The sequence below is a fragment of the Zootoca vivipara genome, chromosome 2 (genome assembly GCF_963506605.1).
Source record: "Zootoca vivipara chromosome 2, rZooViv1.1, whole genome shotgun sequence".
Lineage (NCBI taxonomy): Eukaryota > Metazoa > Chordata > Lepidosauria > Squamata > Lacertidae > Zootoca > Zootoca vivipara.
The window spans coordinates 106,467,163-106,490,448 of record NC_083277.1 but is presented as its reverse complement, the minus strand read 5'-3'; the positions used below and the strand labels follow the sequence as shown (position 1 = coordinate 106,490,448).

General features: G+C 45.1%; 1 long non-coding RNA gene across 1 annotated transcript in view; it reads left to right on the top strand.

Annotated features, from left to right (window-relative positions):
* Positions 1–424: 424 nt before the first annotated feature.
* The window catches only part of LOC132591761 (uncharacterized), a 63,912-nt gene continuing 41,050 nt past the window's right edge, over positions 425–23,286 (top strand). Inside the window, exon 1 of the long non-coding RNA XR_009557219.1 lies at positions 425–1,561. This is a non-coding gene — a long non-coding RNA (uncharacterized LOC132591761). The remainder of the gene's footprint in view (positions 1,562–23,286) is intronic.

Here is a 23,286-nt window from a genome sequence, read left to right as displayed (position 1 = left end):
CTGAAAGGCAAGTAATAAATGGAACAAATGGGGAGTCACTACAGAGAAGGCCCATTCCCGTGTTGCCACCCTCCGGACCACGCGTTGAGGAGGCACATGAGGGCTTCAGATGATGAAGGCAGAGTCCGTGGTGGTTTATATGGGGAGAGGGGGTAATTGAAAATAAATGAATTCTGGGTTGACTTGACTGACGATCAAAATCCCAGATGAATAAGACTCCACCACTTGAGTCCGCCTTCTTTTTGAAGATATTTTAGAATGCAGTAATACCGGGTATATACAGGTAGGCTCTGGGCATGCATTCACACAACCTTTGTGCACGCCATAAACAAAAAGGGGGGGAGTGTCATATTGCACTGCGGTTCCCGTGGTTGTCTGTGCTTTAAAAACATGGTGCGTGAATCAATCGCACGATATAGATCGACTTTGCTACTGCTCAGAGGGCGGGGCACGCGATTCCGAGGAGAACCCTGGATCTCCGCAGCTTTTACCACTAGGAGGCAACCTCTCCCCTTTCTTGCAGCCGAAAGGCAGTGAGACCGAAGCGCGGGTGGGGAGGGTGTGTGGAGAGAGAATCACCCTGCTCTTGAATGCTCAGATGGCAGCAAAGGGGGGCGGGCGAGAGGCGAGAGCGGGGAATACTGGAAACACGAAGGTGGTGTCAAGATTCCGCCCGAGGGAGCGCGGCATTCCGACGCGACTGTCCTGCCGGATTCCTCGCGAGGACCCAGCCGTGTGTCTCATGGAGCGCGGCGCGCAGGGCGTGAGCGCAAAGAGGCGCTCGCTCCTTTTGGATGGCGGGCGGCTCCACTTTGCAAATGTGCCAGGCGGAATTGCACCATCGGAGCGGGCTCCCTGCAGGGGGGTGGGGACCCGAGGGCGCTTCCTTAAACAGGCACCAGAAGGAGAGCGGGCGGAGGGAGGCCAAGCACGCCGCGATCCTCCTTCCTCCTGGGCGGCTGCAGTCGCTGCCGCCGCTGGATTTGCTGCTGCCGCTGCTGCTGTCGCCCAGCCCTGCCCTGCCCAGCCCAGCTGCAGCTCAGGCTTCTCTGCATGTGTCATCGAACACGTGGGGCTCTTTTTGCGCCGCGGAAACTTTCGAGGGATACTTGCTTCCAACTTGGACTCGCGCACGGCGACATCGGAATGGGGAGGCGCGGGGGGAGAGAGAGAGAGCTCTTCGATCTACTGCACCGATCCAGACGCCTCTTTCCTTGACGTGGTCGCCTCGCTGCCTTCCCTTTCTGCTCGCGCTTGGAATTGCGCTCCCGCGTCTTGAAACCGCGTCTGGACACGCCAACCCGCTTCTTCCTCCTGTCCCTTGCCCTCTTCTTCACGTGTGGGAAACGTGGCGTGCGTGTGTTTGGAAGGAATGGGCTCTGGGTATTGGGGTTTTGCTGTCTGTTGTTTTTTTTACCCCGAGTGGTGAACCTCGCCCTCCCTGCACCTCCCTCCTTTAGTTCCTTCCCCGGTCCGTTTTATAGTTTCGAGAAGATCTGGAAGGCCATGCAATTGACGCCCAGGAGACCCACTTCGTTTGCTTCCACCCCCCGGACCTAAGGTAAGCGGCGAGGGCTGGGGTGGAGGGAGCGTGTTTTGCGTGCGCATGTCAACTTTTCAGCTGCGTTCGCTTCGAGACTAGGCGGTCGTTGTCACTGCCCCGTTTGATCCGTTTCCTCGCAGCAGACGGCGATTAGGGAGACCGGGTCCCTTGCGAAGGGTTGGGCGATCAAGCGTGCGCACGTTCCGACGACCGGGGCGTGAGGAGACGCGATCGAGGACCGGTGTCTCGTCGGAATGCTCAGGGCGTGCTCGGCGAACCTGGCGCGGACGCGGGTCCTCCTTTCGGAATTAAAAGGACACCAACACACGCCCCTCTCTGACTCTGTCGCAATAGTGCTCTGTTTTGGAGAGCTGCCCGTGCCAATTCAATTTTGCCCCAAACACGTTTCCTAAACGGGGAGATAGCGAGTTAAAAATTAACACGCGTTTGAAACAAACCGAAACGAAAACAGAGTTGACCCCCATAACATCAGTGAGTTGCGCGAGGCTGGAGTTTGTCTCAAGTTCTCCAGAACTTCCTGATCGAAATATCTGGAGTTGGCCTATTTGTTTTTCTGCCTTGACTATCTTTCAATCGTTTTTTTTATTTTAAAGAACAACAACAGCAACAAAATGTTTCAAGACCTCCTGAAGGTGCGTCACGTGTGAACGATCGAGCGGCGAGTGAAATGGGGAGTTTGGGGCTGGGTCTTTGCGGGCGAGATGAGAAGTTTCTGCCTTCAACTGGCCTACAAAGTCCCATTTCTCGGCTCCCAAGTCTGCGCTCTTGTCTGCTGCCAACCTGAGGTCCTCTTCCCTCAGCGGCTGAAAGTTTTAAACGTGGGGAGCTTCCTAATATTACAGGCCGGGGTGAGAGGTGTGGGGGGGGGGATCTAATGCATCTTTGCAAACGCAGATCCCCAAACGAGATCTCCCCTTCCTTCCCATCCAAAGCTGGCAATGGCTTGGCGTGCTTCTGCTCCAACCACCCTAACACTTGGGGCAGGGCATACAGTATTGATCAAGGACATGATCCAGCCACCGTGGAGCACTTTTAAGAGCACTTGCTAAGCTGTCAGTGGGTTTCCACTCCGCTTCGTTTTGACTCTAGTTTTAGCAAATGACCATAGCTGTAGTGACCGGCTCCAAACCAACATAGAAATCAAAGAAAGTATAAGAACAGATGCCAACGTTTCAGAGGTTACACTTAAAAAAAAAGTTTTAAAAAATATTTTAAATTAAACTTGCTCAGAGACCAGACTTGTTTTTTTTTTTTGCCCTGTAATTTGCTATTCAAAATATTAAGTACAGGACCAACAGGGTGTCGCTGTCAAATGAAAGTTCGAGGTTGTTTTCCGCTAAAACTGATTTCGCAGGCCCATGAGGAAAGATATTTATGTCTCCTCAATCTGCAAGTCATGCTAATCAAATCTGGTTCAAGGCCTTCATCTCTTTACCTATGCTTTTTTACTTTGTCTTTTAAAGAAACTCTTCTCCATATATATATATATATATGAAAATAGAAATTAATTACTACACATGTTGCCTCCATATAGTTCTTTTGGCTAAAAGCACAAATGAGCTGATGATCTCACTTTTACGCCTAGAAAAATTAGGCCATCAAAACTTTATATACTGCCTGCGACAATGAATATCTTTTTGCTTACATACATACTGTATAACGTAAGTATTTTAAAAACAGAAAACCTAACATCCGATCCTTAAAATAGTTAAATTGCTTATTTTAAAGATTGTCTTCTTTTTTTTAAGGTTGTCTTTTATCATTCCTATTAATAACATGAAGATGATTTTTTTAAAAAAATATGCGGCCTGTATTCATAATGATGGTGGCTGTTTCATTTACGTATGTTTGTGTATCTGGTGCAATTTGGAAAACCTTTCACTGAAATGAAGTTACAGGCAACACTTCATTGCTATGGAGGAAAGGCAAAGGCTGAGTCCATGTGTGTTACGCAGAAGTAAGCCTCTCTGAGTTCAGTAGGGAATAAGTAATTGTACGTACGACAGTAGCATTTAAAAGTCTCTCTCTGAATTTAAACCCTGAAGCAAAAGCTACAAATCAGCACGATAAATTATTCTTACCATAACTAATGTGCTCATTACGGTATACTTATCCAAAGTCCCATGACATGTAACTTACATTATGTACATTACTTTTGTACATAAACAGGTAGATAGATGGATAAATAAATAATTTTCCTCAGCCTGGGAGTATTCCCCTGCCCCAAACCCCATCCCATCTTCAGTTAAATATTTCAAATTCCTGCAGATTTATTCTAAAACAATCTTGATGATTTTTCCTTTTCTCCTGTATCTTTATGAGCAATGGAAAAAATCCTGGCCCAATTCCCCTAGATCTGAACTCGCATGTTCAGATGACGCAACCGATGAAATTTGTATCCGGCCTTTGCTAATTAGATTTAAACTGGTGCGTTATGAATTCACCCACACCCCAATTCACGAATAAAACAAAATTAATGTTTCCCCAGCTTTTTCAAAACTAGTCCTCCTATTTGGCCTTCGCTTACCGTGTGTGTGTGTGTGTGTGTGCCCCTGTTAATCTGTTGCAGTCACACATTTCTTTGGGTAAATATATTTTTTTTTCAAGTCCTACACAGTTCAAGAGAGCCATTTATTGTTATGATTATTTTGCTAGGAAACAGTTTATAAATGTAAATAATAAATAATATGAATAAGTTAGTTTGCAAAGGCTTTTAAAAAAACCGTTGGGAGCTTGGGATATGATATTAAGAGTGTCCCATCCTCTGCCCTCCCCCCAAAAAACATAAGGCCAAGGAGCCATAAACATACAGAACGCCCTCTTTAATTAGGAGGCCACCAATGTGACGTTAAGTGGACATGTTTGGAAGACTAGGCCATTGAAATCACAGCAATTCATTTCCAAGTGACACATCACCTTTAGGATCAAAGTGCCAGTTTTTGATCCACAGGATGGAATTTAACATTCTCGTAACGAAATTATGCCAAACGATTCAAAAGCTCTAGATTCAGGTAGGTAGCCGTGTTGGTTGGACGCAGTCAAAATATTAAAAATAAAAATAAAAAATGTCCAGTAGCACCTTAGAGACCAACTAAGTTCTTGGTACAGTATAAGCTTTTGTGTGCATGCACACTTCTTCAGATAACAGATTCAAAAGCGGACTTGGGATACAATTTCTACGCCGTTTCTTTTGGCTTCCAAAGAGCTCCATTTTTTTTTTTTGCAACTGTTTGTTTCAAGTAACTTCTACTAAGATACAAACCTTTTACAGTATATCTTGCCTGTCATTACCTTTTTCAGATGAAGAATGCCAGCTAGATGTGGCAAATACATGCTTGGAAGAAAATCCCACTTTAGTCAATGGGACTTGATTCTGAGTCCACTGCCACAGAACGGCAGGCATGAAGCCCAATTCTATACATTTTTACTCGGAAACTCCCATCGTAGGGCAAGGTGCTGTCAGCTGCATTTAGGCCGCAATTCTAACCCTCTTGCCTTGAAGAAAAACCCCTAAAAATTCAACAGGTCTTCAGTAGACATGGTTAAGATTGTGCTGTTCCTTTGGAATGAGCTGCACTGAATTTATTCAGAAGTTAATAGGCTGGAACGACATTAAAAACATTGCTAGCTCATATATGTTTTCATCCAGACCCAGCGATATAGGTGTGTTCTTGTTCGATGGCCTTTCTTGGACATCACCGGATTGAAAGGCAGGGTGTCAATTTACTTAAATAAATTATTTTTAAAAATCCGAGTTGTATACCAAAGCTAAAGCTACTCGGTTCCAGAGTGGTCTGGAAATCTGTATCTTATGATGTCCCAGACTTAAATTATTTCACGCAAGTCATCTTACAAACGGCAACCAAAACTTATTTTCAAAGCCGTTATCGGCATACTTTAGCGACATCTTATTGAAATAATGTGTGTTCGCGCAGAGTGTCAATGCACAGAGTTGCATACCGCAAACTTATTGCAAAAGGGTCGCCTAATATGGCCTATACAGGGATACATTCCAATGTGTATGAAATGTCGACTATTTCCATTCATAGGCCCCCAGCCTCTCCCTGTTGTATGGACTAGGCATACAGGAAAATGACAGGGATTTTTGCTGCTGTCCAAAATAGCCAGATAGCCTTGTAGCAAAATCATAATAATAATTTCGACTTTTAAAAATCTGTTTCTCTTGCTTTCTTTCCCCCTGATTTAAGTTTTGTTGCTTAACGCAGAAGTGTCGCAGATGTGCAGAAAGGCAGGGGGTGGGTGAGAGAGAAAACGACACGAACTTGGGACACTTTTGCTGAAACACTTCCAAAAGTGTGGATTATAAATTCTCTTTAAATCTATAAGAATGGGCACCATTTATTACATTAGGAATTCTGTTTGGTTCATGCTGTGGTCACAGAAAGGGGAAATGTGCAATGGATTGGGCTGTTGATTATTATTATTATTATTATTATTATTATTATTCATCAAAATAAGGGCATGATGCAGCACATAGTTTACCTGTGTTTAAGTTTCTTTTAAAATCGTCTGCAGCAAACAGTAGGATCACCAGGCCATGGTACTGTAAACCACCCTGTGAGGTACATACATTTAATACAAAATACAGTCATACTTTGGTTGCCGAACACCTTGGAACTCGTACGTTTCGGCTCCCGAACGATCGAAACCCAGAAATGAGTGTTCCGGTTTTCAAATGATTTTTGGAATGCCGAATGTCCAGCGTGGCTTCCAATTGGCTGCAGGACACTCTTGAGTCCAATCAGAAGCCGCGTCTTGGTTTTTTAATGGTTCCGGAAGTCGAACGGACTCCCGGAACACATTCTGTTCGAGGACCAAGGTATGACTGTAAAATAACAAATAATAGGGTAGTGCTCTGGAGCCCCACTCAGCAGAATGAGCAGGAGACACTCCCCCTCCTCTCCCACCACATACAAAACAAGTCATTTATGAACATTACCATCTGAAGAGGGGGAATCCTGACACCCAGAGTCGAAAATTGCCTAAGTGCATGATGGACATCAGAGCAGAGTTCTGTTTTGTTCACTGGCTGCCTGCTTACATGCAGGCCCACTGGTGTGGGGTTTAGGGCCAAAACAGACATGGGGGGTGGGATCTGCAACTAACAGAGCAATCCTATACATGCCTAACTCAGAAGTAAGCACTATTGACTTACTCCCAGTGTGGTGTAGTGGTTAAGAGTGGTAGACTTGTAATCTGGGGAACCGGGTTCGCATCTCCGCTCCTCCACCTGCAGCTGCTGGGTGACCTTGGGCTAGTCACACTTCTCTGAAGTCTCTCAGCCCCACTCACCTCACAGAGTGTTTTTTGTGGGGGAGGAAGGGAAAGGAGAATGTTAGCCGCTTTGAGACTCCTTCGGGTAGTGATAAAGCGGGATATCAAATCCAAACTCCCAGGTAAGTACGTCTAGGATTGCAGCCTGAGGCAGGCACATTTACTTGGGAGTAAACCCTTTTGAGTCCAGCGGGGCTTAACTTTGGAACAAACATGAACAGGATTTGACTATGCACCTCTTTTTTATTATTAACTTCAGTGGCGCGCGCGCGCGCACACACACACACACACACACACACACACACACACACACAGAACTTGCATTTCCAGAAGAGTCAGGAGACGTTTTGCCCCACCTATTTATTAGATTTCTGAAAGAAATAATGGCATTTCATTCCATTCCTATTTTTCTCGGAAGCCAGTCCCGTTGGTTTTGATGGAATGAACTACCGTAAGCATGCTTAGGTTTGCAGCCTTATTTTCATTTCCAGTTTATGAGTCAGTTATAATTTGTATGTGAAAAGTGCCTTTCCTTGAAGTCACCGCAGGAGTCCAGCAATGGAGGGGGGAGGAGTTGCTTGCTCACTCACTCCGTATGTGGCCCATGCTAAACTTTGCAGTAGCCTCTGGTGTTTATACCTTTCCCACCTATGTTGTTTCCCCAGTATAGATCACCCACCGCACCCACCCCCCAAAATTTATCAAATAGAAATACAGGGACGATATGTAGATTCCTCACTGTGAAAAAAATAAACATATTCATTTGGAGTGATGTTCCTGAGAATGAGAGGACTTTGTGCACATACCGTGTTTCTCCAAAAATAAGACACCGTCTTATATTTATTTTTCCTCAAAAAAACCCGTGGTGGCTTATTTTCAGGGGATGTCTTATATTTTTTATTAAGTAGGGTACAGTGTAACCTACAAGGTTAAACTGCCTATCACTATGGCTTATTTTCGGGGTATGGCTTATTTTCGGAGAAACACGGCACTATCACTGGATCAGGGCATTTAGGAAGAAGAAGAAGAAGAAGAAGAAGAAGAAGAAGAAGAAGAAGAAGAAGAAGAAGAAGAAGAAGAAGAAGAAGAGGAGGAGGAGTAGTAGTTTGGATTTGATATCCTGCTTTATCACTACCCAAAGGAGTCTCAAATCGGCTAACATTCTCCTTTCCCTTCCTCCCCCACAACAAACACTCTGTGAGGTGAGTGGGGCTGAGAGACTTCAGAGAAGTGTGACTAGCCCAAGGTCACCCAGCAGCTGCATGTGGAGAAGCGGAGACGCGAACCCGGTTCCCCAGATTAGGAGTCTACCGCTCTTAACCACTACACCACACTGGCTCTCTCAGGTAGATGGATGATCGATAGATATCACACATACACAGAAACATAATTATGACCACCGCTCCAATCAATGGGAAACTCTCTGATGGTCAAAATTACAGAAGATTTATCCATCCTCAGATCATCTTCTCCCGTAGAATAGAAGAGGATTCTCTCCCCTCTCTCAATTATTTCTTTGAAACATTACTTCTTTTCTCCCCTCCAGCCAAAAAGTCTCTCCCAAGCAGCTTACATGAAATCAATAACACTGTCTTGCTCCAGGCTGCTCTTCAGTGTTGGAATCCCTGCCTGGCAAATTTCTCCCTCTATCAGTTACACACAAGACTCTTAACTGGACTCTGGTGGGGGTTTTACTTTCTTTTATTTATTTTTTTAACTTCAGGCAGACGGGCCAAAGGCTTTCTTTATGGGGGTGACATTGCCTTTTGTCTGCTAATGCTGTTGGGCTTCATTCTCTTTCCGACAAACTGTATGTATAAGTTCTGCTTCGAAGTTCTCCATGTTATCGTTGTCATAGACATTGGTTGTAAATAAAACAGGCTGGTGAACCTGGTGGCACTTTGAAGACTAAGGGTGAGATCCAACGTTGTGCTAGTTGATCCCCCTCCCCTTCATCAACCCCTTGTGACTCCCCCCCCAATCTGTCGCAAAGAATGGCCCCCAACTCTCCGGACCAGATCTTGGGAGCGTAAGTCGTGTTTTTGTGCAAGTGAGATATTACAAATGGACATTGCCCTAACAAATTTTTAACATAGCACAAGCTTTGTCCATTTCATCAAATACAGGCAGGATTATACTTGCTTGCAAGTCCAGTGGTACCTTGTTTCTCAAATGCCTTGGTACTCAAACAGCTTGGAACCCAAGCACTGCAAACCCGGAAGTAAGTGTTCTGGTTTGGGAACTTTTTTCCGGAAACCGAACATGCTCCATTTTGAGAGTTGCGCTTCCGATTTGAGTGCCATACTTCCGTTTTGAGTGGTACGCTGAGGTATGTCTGGTTTTGCTTTTTATTTTGCGTTTTTGCTTTGGTGGCTTTTTTTTGTGACAGTGTGGAACGCAGTTCAGCTACTGATTGATTGTGTGACTGCAGTACATTGTTTACTGCTTTCATTTTATGGATCAATGGTTAAATTGCTGTTTTAGGGGGTTGTTTTTAAAAGTCTGGAACGGATTGATCCATTTTGCATTACTTTCTATGGGCAAGAGTGCCTTGGTTTTGGAACGCTTTGGTTTTGGAACGGACTTCCAGAACGGATTAAGTTTGAGAACCAAGGTACCACTGTATGTGGTTGCAGGAAAGGGGGGTTGTACAGAATAAGGTTTGAAGGAAATTAAATGTGGAAAAGGACAGAAGGTGATGTTTATGTCATTATCAATCATCATTGACAAAAGCCAGTTGCTGTTGATAACACAGGTATTCTGGCATCGGTATGCCCATTGACACATGCAGTATGCGATTTAAAAACAAACATAAAGCAACCCTTGTCACAGTTCTGTCCACAAGTGATAGAACTGAACTGCTTGACAAGTTATAGCGCAATAGTTTCATACAGTAGCCTCCCTTTGAAGTTTTGATGTACCAGTATAGCCATTTTAAGATCTGTTACAGGATGGGAGGCTGAAGTGTACGGTTCTGACACATCTTTTGATTCATGACATTTCTTTCTATTTCATACACAATATTCCTTTTGATTCAGATTTCTGGGGATAGTCAAGCTATTTTTATTCGTCGTGTAGTTTTCCACGGTATACTTGATTGCTTGTGGCACTTTGGAGTTGCCAAGGCCCAAATACTTTTAAGAAGTATTTTTATATCATGGGCTTCCATGTGTTCTGTATCACAAGCTGACTTGTCTGCGCGGACTGTGAATGTTTGGACAAAAGAGAAGGCTCTTACTATTAAGCGAGGTTTGCATGGGGGGAAGGTGCCAAAGGAGATCTGTAAACATACAGCGGGGGGCATGTTCCACACACTCTGCAGCAACAGTGCTTGCCATAGCTGAACGGGGGTTAAATTAGCATTTTCTGCAGCCAACCGGCAAAGTGTGAAAGGGAGAAGTGTGTTTCTGTACGACTATTGGACATGGCGGTTGGGGCAGATGGGAGACAGAGTTCATCTCAAACTAGAGGGCTATGGGATCTAGGGTTGCCAGACTCAATAGAGGACAGGACTTCTGTGCCTTTAATTGCCCTGCTCTCTTTTGAGTCTGGAAACCTTAAAGAGAAACCAGCAGACCCTTTGTATAATTTCCAAGCAAAGGGCCTGCTGGTTTCTCTAAGGTTTCCAGATTCAAAAGAGAGCAGGGCAATTAAAGGCACAGAAGTCCTGTCCTCTATTGAGTCTGGCAACCCTAATGGCAGGCACCCCCAAACTTCGGCCCTCCAGATGTTTTGGACTACAATTCCCATCTCCACCGACCACTGGTCCTGTTAGCAAGGAATCATGGGAGTTGTAGGCCAAAACATCTGGAGGGCCGCAGTTTGGGGGTGCCTGCCTAATGGGATCCTCAACCCTGCAGCTAGCAATACTAGGCTAGATCTGCTTTCCCCAAGGTGACTGTGTCCTCTGGGTGACATTGGACTCCAGGGTCCGTCAGCTCCAGCCAGCTCCAGCCAGTTTTAGAAACCCAGATATATAAGCCAGGTGCCAAATGGTGTTACAGTCACCAAAATGGAATGTCCAGTTGCCATTTGGGGGTAAGACAACGGGTAAGACAGCGGGTGGTGCTGTGGTCTAAACCACTGAGCCTCTTGAGCTTGCCGATCAGAAGGTTGGCAGTTCGAATCTGCGTGATGGGATGCAGCGGCGGAGCTTCATGCTCCGCCACCGGGGGCAGAGAGCAGGCGTGCTGCCCCAGGGGCGTGGAGTGCATTTTGGGGGCGGGGCAGGACGCACGATTTGGGGGCGGGGCGGGGAGCCGCCATGGCGCCGCTGGGATCGCGCCGCTCGGGGCAGCCCGCCCCCACCGCCCCTATCTTCCTACGCCCCTGATGGAGTGAGCTCCCGTTGCTCTGTCCCAGCTCCTGCCAACCTAGCAGTTCAAAAGCATGCCAGGGCAAGCAGATAAATTGGCACCGCTGCGGGGGCAAGGTAAACAGAGTTTCCATGCTCTCTGATATCTGTCACAGTGTTCTGTTGTGCCAGAAGCGGTTTAGTCCTGCTGGCCACATGACCTGAAAAGCTGTCTGTGGACAGACACCGGCTCCCTTGGCCTGAAAGTGAGATGAGCGCCGCAACACCATAGTCGCCTTTGACTGGACTTAACCGCCCAGGGGTCCTTTACCTTTTTTTTACCTTTAAGATGGCTCTAAAGTCTTTTTTCCCCAGCTGACTGTGATTGATTCTCAGTTAAGCATCTGGCTAGTTCAGATGAGAACCTTGAACTAGCTTAAGAGCTTTGAGAACTTAAAGGAGAAAAGTTGTTTGATCCAGGGTCGGCCACATATATATTGGCCTATTCCGACATCTTTTTCTTAATGGTGACATGGATCATTCATAACGTGAGAATATTCTTCACAACTGTGTGCAGGGGAGTGGGGTGGGGGAAGTGAAGACAAGTGACAACAATCAACGATAATATTATTCACCACTTCTGCTCAGGCTGCACAGAAAAAGCATTTTGGTTCCTGGAATTCTTTCTGATGGTGCAGATAAAATATAAGCGATAGAATTCTACAGGATGGGTTATTAGTGTGTAAAAACAACCGTGATCCAAGGATCCCCAGATGTTGGAGATACCTGGTGGCATCCTGGCACCTGGGCATCTTCACTTGGTTGCAAGTGGCTGATAGCCAGTTGCAAAATGTGCTTGGCACCTGGCTAATTTTGAACACTGGTCAGAGATGATGTGAATGCAAGGTCCACCACTATCTTGTGGGCACCAGGTTGGAGAACATTGGGCTACATAGACAAAAGGTCTGACAAATAGCTTATTGTCCCTATATCATTGAAGCAAGCCCCAAGTAAAGTTGGGGTAGCAGTTAATTTGTCTTTGGACTTTACAAGGCAAACGCAGATCAGGCCAGGCTTCCCAGATCTGTGTGTAAGAGGGGTTTGCCTAGGCATGTCTCTCACGATTTCTATATTATCTCTGAGAAATAGCAATATAACACCAGGATGCACGCAGCAGTCATGTCTGCCTTGTAAACGGCGGAGCCATTCTGGAGAGGTAGCTTTCCTTAGGTTTTCCATATGTCTGGAATTAGCGTCTGGGGGGAATTTTTTGAAAAATTGGCAAAATGTCTGGGTTTTTGGCAACAGAAACAGGTGTTTGACTCTTTGCCTTTGGGGGGCAATTCCCCCCAAAAATGCTCAACAAGTTTTTGAGTGATTCCCCCCCACCAAAAGCCCAACAACTTTTGTGTCCGGATTTTTAGTTCTTGAAATGTGGCAACCCTATCTCAGCATGCTAGATGCAGGCTTTTGAGTCACACAGGGCTCTTCCTCAAGTTGCATGCTTTTGAAAGGGGGAGCTCCAAAAGCACAGGCGAATAGTGGCGACAGTCCTGCTCAGCTATGCAGCAGGCATAGATCGGCAAGGACTCTTGTAGACTGTATAATGGAGAAGCAGCAGCCTAAAAAGAAAAAAAGTTATTCACTGGAGTCATTCAAGCCCTATCACCAGGGTTTCATTTAAAATGAAGTATATTATGACTCTAGGGTGGTGGAAGTTGCACCTTCTGATATGAATGCCTTTCTGCCTTAGGCTTTAGTTGAGACGATGTTTTGCAGGTAGAGGCTGGTTGCGATTTAGGATGGGCACTTTGATGCGTGAGCAGAAAAAAAGAAGGACGCCGATTTGCCTGAAATTTGAGCATGCTCGTTTGTAAGTACAGATGACACTTTATCAGTAATAATTACTATAATTGAATAGAAATAAGTCTCTTGCTGGGATGCCGTGAGCCATGTGTCTGCTCAATCTTGCTCTTTATTCCGCTGCTAACTGTGGACGGGTAACATAAAGACGTCCTCTGCTTCCTCGCTTCTGATGCTTCTTTAAGAGTAGACAGGGGCCAAAAAGTCCTGCAGATAGAGGGCGGTCTTTTGCAAAGGACGTCACAAGCCCCTCAGCCCCAGTTGTGGTTCTTCAGCAGGGCTACCAATTGACCAGAAAAGAAAGCCATACCTGGCTTTGTTCCTGTGCCTCTCGACAGCGTCTTGATGTGCAAAACTCAGCAGGGGGAAGCTTTTCACAGCGCAGAGACACACATTACCTACATCTGCACGCCAAGCTGCCGTTTTAAAAAAGCAGAAATTGCGAGGCGAGGGCCAGCTGAAAAATGGCCAGCCCTGTGACTTAGTTGGCACCAGTTCAGGTATATTAGAAAACTCCTTCAGAGATAGCCGGCTGAGCAGAGCCACAAAGCTCTGATGCGCAATGCGTGGATATCGAGAGGAGTGTGGATCGGTACACAAGATGTGGTCAATATAGGGGCTGTTTGAGCTCATGCAAGCGTGGCCTTTGGGTGGCGGTGCCCTTTGAAACTTGGCTGCATTAGAACAGAATGATGAGCCGCCTCTCCTCCTCCCAGTATTGTGCTTTCAGGTACAAAACGTTTCATCCTCCAAGGAATGCAGTCTGCACATGCTCAGAGTCACTTCCTATCATCTGATGAGGCTGCCATCTTCTGTTTCCAGAACTCCAGCCGTTTAGCTTGAATGCCTCGTCAAATGTGGGAACACTGGATAGTTCAGTTGGTTGGAGCATGATGCTGATAACGCCAAGGTTGTGGGTTCGATCCTCATATGGGACAGCTGCATAATCCAGCATTGCAGGGGGTTGGACTAGATGATCCTCCGGGTCCCTTCCAGCCCTGTAGTTGCATTTTTCCAAGTTGCCTTGTCCTTTTTGTGATTATAAAGAAGCAAACCAGCATTGAAGCCCAAGTGCCTGTAAGCTTGTGCAGGGCCTTTCCCCCTTCTGACAAGAAGCAGTTTAGCGCATGATGCATTTGAGCATGTGCAGAGTGCACCCTCAAGGTACCACATTTCTCTTTACTTTAAATGCATCTTGTGGTGGTGGTGGTGGGGAAAAAATAAAACCAGTAACCAAATTTCCCCCTGGTTCTTCATCCTCCTGGGCTGGCAATCAGACTAGACAACTGGGGGTATTGGCCTACTGGTGTTGAGCTGGGGATTTTGGAGTTGTTGCAGAGCAGGAGGAGAGGACACAAATATCCCCGACAGCATCCCCCCCCCCCCCGCTCCCATGGTGCAATGCCACTTTGGCCTTCTTGCCCTGCCTTTTCATTTCTCTACTTGTTAAACAGATTCCAGACCTCAGCCCCCTATCTCAGATTAATCCCCGTCATCCAGCTCGTACAACAAGGGATTCTTTCTCTTGAGATAAAGATGCAACCCGGAGTCCTTGGATTGGACCCGGAATGAAATCTAAATAAACAAATAACCTTGTGGTGCTGCAGTTCCCCCCACGTTAGAGCCCTTACGCAACCTGGTCCTAGTAACAATGTGGCCCCAGTAGCAGAATTAATACTGGCTGCTTAGCTCTCTAAACAACAACCAGGAGAATCAGGCTATTAGCTATGTTAAGTAAAATAAAAAAAAATCCTTCAGTAGCACCTTAAAGACCAACTAAGTTTATATTTTGGTATGAGCTTTCATGTGCATGCACACTTCTTCAGATACACTAGAAACAGAAGTGTCAGACCCTATATATATACAGAGGGTGGTGGGGGTGGTTGGGAATGGGTGATGGGCTGATGGGAGTGGTAAACCTGTAGATGGCTGTTAATGGCTGCTGATGGCTGCAATTAGTCCTGGGCTGAGGTGCTAAAGAAAGCTTGATCATGCATAATGAGATAAGAATCCGATGTCTCTATTCATCCCAAGTGCTTCCATGGTTTTAAGCTTGGTAATGATTTCCAATTCAGCAACTTCTCTTTCCAGTCTGTTCCTGAAATTTCTCTGTAATAAAACAGCTGCTTTGAGATCTAGAGCTATGTTAAGTGTTTCACAAAGGGAAGAATCCTAATTATTTATTTATTTATTTATTTATTTATTTATTTATTTATACCTCACCCATCTGGCTGGGTTTCCCCAGCCACTCTGGGCGGCTTCCAACAGAAAAAGGAAATAAAATAATCTATTAAACATTAAAAGCCTCCCTAAACAGGGCTGCCTTCAGATGTCTTCTAAAAATCTGGTAGCTGTTTTTCTCTTTGACATCTGATGGGAGGGCGTTCCACAGGGCGGGCGCCACCACCGAGAAGGCCCTCTGCCTGGTTCCCTGCAACTTGGCTTCTCGCAACGAGGGAACCGCCAGAAGGCCCTCGGTACTGGACCTCAGTGTCCGGGCAGAACAATGGGGGTGGAGACGCTCCTTCAGGTATACTGGACCGAGGCCATTTAGGGCTTTAAAGGTCAGCACCAATACTTTGAACTGTGCTCGGAAACGTACTGGGAGCCAATGTAGGTCTTTCAAGACCGGTGTTATGTGGTCTCGGCGGCCGCTCCCAGTCACCAGTCTAGCTGCCGCATTGTGGATTAGTTGTAGTTTCCGAGTCACCTTCAAAGGTAGCCCCACGTAGAGCGCATTGCAGTAGTCCAAGCGGGAGATAACCAGAGCATGCACCACTCTGGCAAGACAGTTTGCATATTTACTCAAAGAAGTAGGTCTCACTAATAAGCAGGGGTGTAGGAAGGGGGTGGGGGGGGGTGCGGGCCGCCCCGGGTGTCATCCCTGAGGGGTGGAAAAATGGCACACTGCAGGAGGTGGCACTTACTATGGGGCCTGCAGTGCACCCAAGCCACTCATCTCTCTTGGGAGTGACGCAGTGGCTCAGGGCCCCACACTGCCCGAAACAGCAGTGTGGGGCTTGCATCCGGCAGGCGGACTCCGTGGGCAGCTCGCCGCGTGCCCCTGGGTGGATCGCCGCCCCGCCCCCTGCACAGATCGCCCCGCCCCTGCCGCTCCGGGCGCCAGAGCAGTCAGCTACACCCCTGCTAATAAGCCATGCCGAAGCATTCAGGCATACTACTCTGGAAGTAAATGTCATTGAACTCTACATATTTTGGATATTAGCATTTTTTTTAAAAAAAAAAAAAGAGTAAAATGGACTGGCTTCTTGCACAGCAACTGTGGGAATGAATGGATTGCACAAACAAAAGTGTGAATGTTAAAAGATTTATAATTGATTGATTTAAATGCAAACAGGGCGTGTTCGCAATGCCTCGCTCTCCCTGCTTTTTTAGCCCAGCATGAGTCACCTGTCTGAGTGCTGTGAGTGAGGGATAAAAAGTAGAATTGATCCTTGTATGGATCAACTATTCAAGGGGCTGCCAACAGGATGAGTCCCAAATGTTGCTGGCCATTCTGGCTAGAAGGTAAAGGACCCCTGGACAGTTAGGTCCAGTCAAAGGTGACTGTGGGGTTGCGGCGCCCATCTCACTTTCAAGTCGAGGGAACCGGTGTTTGTGCACAGATAGCTTTCCAGGTCATGTGGCCAGCATGACTAAACCGCTTCTGGCGCAACGGGACACCCTGATGGAAACCAGAGCACAGAGAAACACCATTTACCTTCCCGCTGCTGCAGTCCCTATTTATCTACTTGCACTGGTGTGCTTTTGAATTGCTAGGTTGGCAGAAACTGGGACAGATCAATGGGAGTTCATCCCATTGCAGGGATTCGAACTGTCAACCTTCTGATTGGCAAGCCCAAGAGGCTCAGTGGTCTAGACCACAGTGCCACCTGTACCCCATGATTCTGGCTAGAGTCTAGGGCTGGGTGATATATCAATATATTGTCCAAAACCAGTTTGAAGTCCATACAGTAGTACCTTGTTTTGTGACCGGGCTCCGTTCGCTGGCTAAAAAGGACGCTGGACAAAGTGCTGTGTCTGCGCACTTGCACAGAGCGGTTTGTGCTTCTGCACATGCATGAGCGGTGAACCCAGAAGTTCCGGTACTTCCGGGTTTGCTCCGGACGTTCGATGGAATGGGCGCTCGACGAGGTACCACTGTATTGTGATATCACTTTCCTGATTTTTGACCTGGCAATATATCATGATTATTTTGTGTGTGTGTGCTATACAAAAATTACAATGCAGGAAAAACCATGAAGCCAGCCAATGCCGCTACGGAGCTCCATCCTTATTTCAGACATCGTGATATATCGGTATATCGCGATGTTTAGCTCGTGATGTATCACAATGTTGAAAACCAGATATCGCCTGGCCCTACTAGAGTCCAATAACATCTAGACGGTGCTATATTGGTTATAGACTAACCATTTAGAGTGGTGCCTTGGTTCTCAAACGCCTTGGTTCTCAAACGCCGAAAACTCGAAAGTAAGTGTTCTGGTTTTCAAATGTTTTTTGGAAGCCAAACATCCGATGTGGTTGTTGGCTATTGTTTCCGGGGTGTCTGAACCAATCAGAAGTCTTGCCTTGGTTTTCAAACATTTTGGAAGTCAAACAGACTTCCAGAGTGGATTAAGTTTGGCGCTTTTGTTTTTGCTATTTATTCTGCGTTTTTGTTTTTGAGGCTTTTTCGGTTAATTGGTTTTTGTGACTGTGTGGAACCCAGTTCATCGATTGATTGATTGATTGATTGGTTGGTTGATTGCGGAAATGGATTAAAAAAAAACCCATCCAAACAATGACTACCAGCATGCAGGTAAGGGGGGAAAAAGATTTTATCATCTACATTCTACAACACTGTCTTATTTATTTTATAGTACGGTACATTGATTATTGCTCTCATTTTATGGATCAATGGTCTCGTTAGATAGTAAAATTGATGCCAAATTCCTGTTTTGGGGGTTGTTTTTAAAAGTCTGGAACGAATTAATTCATTTTGCAGTACTTTCTATGGGAAAGCGCACCTTGGTTTTGGAACACTTTGGTTTTGGAACGGACTTCTGGACCGGATTAAGTTTGAGAACCAAGGTACCACTGTACAGTGGAATTGCAGATGCAGGGAATGCAAAATGTATGCAGCTGAACATTGCTTGTGAAACTGGCTGCCTGTCCAATGCCAGTGGCTCTGGTTGAATTGCGCTGCAGGCGGGACGAAACCGCCAATCACCTTTGATGGAGTATCTAAGAGTGTCTAAAACTAGCTCCCCCACCCAGTCCCGTTCTGAGCATCTAATTGGTGCTGCTGCTGATTAGTGGCCTGAGGCGATGCACATCTAGGTAGAAACGGAGAGATGCAGCGTGAATGAATGCCATTTCCAAATTGATGCATAAGCAGTAATTTATTCATGCTTATACTTCCAAACTGGCTCAGTACAAATAAATCTCAAAGGGTAATCTCCTCTCGTGACTGTTTTCCTAGACGTAGACAACCTTAGTGTACGGTAGGAAAAATGCATACTTTACTGATATTCAGCGTTTGCAGAACTGAGCACTTAGTTTCGCCATTTTAGCCATTAACGCTACTATAAAATACAGTGGTACCTCGCAAGATGAATGCCCTGCAAGACGAATTTTTCGCAAGATGAATGCATATTGCGATCTGACGGTGATTCGCCAGACGAATCCATCTTGCGGAAAAAATCGTCTTGCGAATTGCGGTTTCCCATAGGAATGCATTGAAATTTAATTAATGCATTCCTATGAGCAAAATAATAATAATTCAATGCACTCCTATGGAAAACCGCGATTCGCAAGATGGATTTTTCACAAAACGAATTGACTCGCGGAACGAATTAAATTAGTCTTGCGAGGCACCACTGTAAAAACAACCTACCCATCCATTGACAGCAGCTTAAAATCTAGTCCGTACAATCCATGATTACAAATCATCTTCCAGCTTCCCTGGAAAGGGCGATTCATGCAATTCATTTTTGGATCTTGCGAGCAGCCCTGGGCAAGCAGATTTTTTTACATGGTGAATTGTATTGTGAAGTAGGCACAATCGAGCTAAAGTCAGCGATTCGTAAAATCCCGTTGAAACCAGTGGGACTCAGATGAGTCCTCCTGACTATCTTTTCCCATGGCTTTCAGTGGACTCAGTCACAGCAAACTTTAGCTAGATGAGGGCTGTTCAGCAACAATTTCCATGTCATTTCCCCCCCAGCTTCCTCAATGTGTATTTCGGATGACCACCCACTTCACACAATTTATTTCCCAAGCACATGTAATACTCGGTTAGGGGATATGCAAGACACTTTGCACATTCCTCAAAATGAAGAATAAAATGTGTAGGGTAACCAAATGCGGGGAATAACCAATCAGTCATATGGCTTTATCCTGATCTATTGAAATAATAATAATAATAATAATAATAATAATAATAATAATAATAATAATACCCTGCCTATGTGGCCACACCTCCCCAGGTGATAGGACACAGCTCAGTCAGTAGAGCATGAGGTTCTTAATTTCAGGGTGGTGGGTTCGAGCCCCACATTGGGCAGAAACTCTGCAATTCTGTGATTCTAAGTCACTGGCTTAAATGTTGCCTGACAGTTATAGGATTGGCAAGATGACCTCCCTACCACTTCACAGCTATATACTTGAATGTTTTTAGCCCCTTAAACAGATGGCACACTGTTATTTGCACTTCGGGCGGCCTTTATTCAGCAAGCTTGCAATCTTCTTTGCCTTTTTTGCTGTCCATAAAGGAGTTTCGCTTTGTTTTCTCTTCAAAACATGACATTGCTTTTGCTAGTGAACAGGGAGGGAGGCTCCCTTCAGCAGCTGTGACAGACAGCTGCCACACCATAATGGTAAGACTTCGGGGGTGGGGGTGGGGTGGGTCAGCTCGTCCTCTTCTCCCTACCTCCAAAACTTAAAATCCTGCAAAGTTTTATTGTGCTGCAAAGGTGACATTTCCAACATTCTGAAAGGATTGGTAAATATTTGGCAGAGCTGGTTCACGGGATGCAGAGGGTGGAGTGGGGTACGGGGAAGGGTTGTATCTTATCTGCGATAAGAGCTGAAACAAAACTATCTGGAGTGATCCAGCGCTCAAATTGGCAACAGGACAGGGGGAGGAGAGGAAAGCTAGGGAATGAAATGTGTCAAGCTGCACAGCATCGATGGGAAAAAAAATTCAGGGGAAGAAAAACTATGGAACATGGAAGTTTTCAAATGCAGGAGAGCAATTTGTTGACTGTTGTGTTTGCTGTTTTTAAATCTCTCTCTCGTTCTCTTTCTCTTTCTCTCTCTCTCCTTCCACGCCTCCTCTTTTTTAAATATTAAGTTACCCTTGAACATTCTTCTGCTAAGTTCTGATATTTTAAAAAATTCCTTCAGTAGCACCTTAAAAGACCAACTAAGTTTTTATTTTGGTATGAGTTTTCGTGTGCATGCACACTTCTTCTGATTTTTAGAAAGTGAAAACAGCAGAGGGTTTATTTAGCCACAAGGTTTGAAACAGTTCCCCCGAGCAAGGGGGATTTGGGCCTCCTTTGGTATCTTTTGATGATACGGGTAAATCTTGAACAAGTCGCAGCTTCTGGCAGAGAAGCCCTAATTTTTTTTAAAAAAAGCTTTTGCATGAAAATAGCTCTTTATTTCAGGATCTCAAATATGTGTACGGCGTAAAATAATGGATGCCTCTCATATCGGGAAACGAAAAAGCAAAACAAAATCCCCATCGACCCCCCTTAGATTTTGAAACTTTGTTTTGGAAAACTTCACAGTAGGGATGCTTCCAGACAACCACTTGATTGAGAATTCATCCTGATTTGTTCTGACGGAGATTAGACAAGCATTTGTTCTGATTCGTTTTGGGGAGGTTAGACGATGATGCCTCTGAGCAACTTTCCCCGGGTACAGCTCCATCACTTTCACCACTGCGAAAAGTTCGGTATTCTAGGAAGCAGGTTTGTTGCACGAGGCCTTGCTATCGACTCTAAACGTGCAACCTGGATTGGCCAGTCTGTAAATCTATTGCAAATCTCAATGTTTTATTGGCAGGGCATGGGTCTGAAGCAGTGCTAGGCCAGCTGAATTTTGTGGGTTTCCACCTTTTTAAATAATGTTTCTTAGCTTTGAAAAAAACACACCCAAAAATGTCATTTATCCAAATGCTATCAATTCAGTTCATTTTCTGTCTGAAAATGAAATTGTAACAGAGTTCAAAAAGTTTTTGGAAGTTCAACAATGAGATTACACAGCTTTAAAATAACACACTGTACCACATATTAGTTAGATTTCAATGTTAATTTTCTCTCCCCATAGAAGAAGCTTCCTTTGAATATAGGATTTCAAATTCAGAGTATTTCTAAGATAGAAAAAAAGCTTTATTAAATTCAAAGTTAACTACAGGGTTAAATTCAAGTATGCAAGTGCAATAATGAAAGGAATAAATTCCAGAAACTGCTAAACCCTCGGCATTGTTACAGAACTGTGATGGGTTTGCCTTGTGCGGGAACATCTGGAATAATATTGTATTTCCACCAAGCGGAATTTTCTTCAAAAAGAGCAATGATGGGCTGAGATTTGAGGGATAAGAAATCCTGATTTATTACCCTTTTAAACTGAAGTACTTCAATTTATTCAGATTAAGGGTATATTCTCTAGCCCACCCTTGCATTCGTTACGTTCATTTTAGCACATTTTCATCACCCGTTTGTATTAACAATCCTGGTGATGCCTAAATAGTTGTGAAAGGGAACAGTAGTTATTCCAGACTACTAATTAAACCTGGCTAAATTAACATGGAGTTGAGGGCATTGTCTACGTCATGGCAGGAAAAAAACAACACAAGTATTTCTTCTTAATTAAGGCTGTGGGGTGATCTAGGAGTTGGGGAAAACCTTTTACATGCTATCAAGTATTGCACGATAGTGATGGTCTGATAAAATGCTCAGGAACGTTATTTTGTATTATTAAAAATGTGTTGCACATTGCCAAGACACCAATTTGGCAGAGAGCGTACCTCTCAAGTCTCCAAATCAGAACAAAATTAATTTGCACATAAAATCTCTTTGGTAACATCAGTGGATTCCAGGGCACGTTCCGACGTAGCAGCCCAAAGGAAGATAGTTTCATGACTCACAATTCAGCACTACTAAACCTAAAGTTTCACTCATTTCAGTCGCATTGCCCTTTTCCAAATCGTCCACTGGCCTGATGAAAGCACTGATGCAAGAATAATCAAACTTCCCCTGTGGCAGGGGTGCCAACTTGAATAAAATATTGGGGAGGGGGGCAGGTAAGCCCTGCCCGGTGTTGGATTAACGGATAAGCTAAACAAGTTATAGCTTAGAAGAAGAAGAAGAAGAAGAAGAAGAGGAGGAGGAGGAGTTTGGATTTGATATCCTGCTTTATCACTACCCAAAGGAGTCTCAAAGCGACTAACATTCTCCTTTCCCTTCCTCCCCCACAACAAACACTCTGTGAGGTGAGTGGGGCTGAGAGACTTCAAAGAAGTGTGACTAGCCCAAAGTCACCCAGCAGTTGCATGCGGAGGAGCGGAGACGCGAACCCGGTTCCCCAGATTACAAGTCTATCGCTCTTAACCACTACACCACACTGGCTCTCCAGTGTTATAGCTTAGGGTCCCACTCTCTTGCCCCCCCCCCAAAAAAAACTAAAGAAAAAAACCTGGATGTACATTTCCAAAATATAAGATAGAAAAAACAAATAAAGGTAAAATCAGCGTCTACTAGAAGGGATATCGGCTTTTGAATTGGCTGTTTCTTAGCTGGAATCTAGACACATACAGAAAAAACACTGTGAAAATGCTTTTTTTTAAGTGTTTGGGGGGGGGAATGAATTTGCCATAAGCTCACCATGGCCATCTGGAGTTATATTTGTATAATGCAATCAAAACGCCCTTAAAACATTATATTTGCAGCTTTATAGCTGAGTCATTACCTTCTGTTCCTTAGGAACGGTATTTAAGAGACACAGATTCCAGACTTAGAAGACTTTCTTACAGCCAGGCTACATGGTCCATTATTGGAATATCTCATTGCCGGCTGTAGGTGTGGGATTGAATGTGTGAAGGCCTGTTTCTCAGGGTAGTGCGCGCGCGCGCACACACACACACACACACACACGGCATGTCAGAGGAAAATCTCTGCCCTTTGCTTGTCTGTGCTTTGCTTAATGTACACATTTTTGTAAGCTTTATTTTTGTTCATTATTTGCACTGCTGTATGCGTAA